This window comes from Galeopterus variegatus, unplaced genomic scaffold, assembly GCF_000696425.1.
Source record: "Galeopterus variegatus unplaced genomic scaffold, G_variegatus-3.0.2 Scaffold663, whole genome shotgun sequence".
Lineage (NCBI taxonomy): Eukaryota > Metazoa > Chordata > Mammalia > Dermoptera > Cynocephalidae > Galeopterus > Galeopterus variegatus.
This window is the reverse complement of record NW_007726774.1, coordinates 308,512-309,016: the sequence shown is the minus strand read 5'-3', so window position 1 is coordinate 309,016 and position 505 is coordinate 308,512. Positions and strand designations below refer to the sequence as shown.

General features: G+C 35.8%; 1 protein-coding gene across 1 annotated transcript in view; it reads right to left on the bottom strand.

The window, feature by feature from the left end:
• Positions 1–505, bottom strand: part of ACE (angiotensin I converting enzyme) — a gene marked incomplete at its 5' end in the record, with an annotated part of 24,070 nt that overhangs the window by 4,394 nt on the left and 19,171 nt on the right. The window lies entirely within an intron of this gene.

The following is a 505-nucleotide window of genomic DNA, read 5'->3' as shown; positions in this document are numbered from 1 at the left end:
TGTTTCTTTTGCATGTCACATAGCTTAGATTTGTGACTCTTTTTGATGGCATATTGTTTAAACTATTTTGAACCATGCATGCTTGGATGATGATTGTTACATAGTCAATTTCTTTATGCTCTTATTATGGTTGATTAACCATCTGTCTTTTTCCTTTGATTTCCTTGTCTTTACAGTAAAAACTGAAGCAAAAATCAACTTGGGGCTGTCCCCAGTTTCTCGTTCTATCAGAGGAGTTGCTGAGGTGCAGGCTTCCCATTGCATTCATGTTGCTTTGAGTAATCTTTTTGCATCTCTGTTACACAGCAAGAAGTGAAACACACACACATCATATACACAGTGCCTTGGGTTGATTGTTCCCCCCAAACTTAATCCCTACTGTCACTGTTAAGAGTGGGAAAACCTATCACGGTAACTGAAAGGTGGAGCCTTGAAGAGGTGATTAAGTTCATGGTTTTTTTTTTTTTCCTTTTTGTCTTTTTTTTTTTTTTTTTTTTTTTTTTTT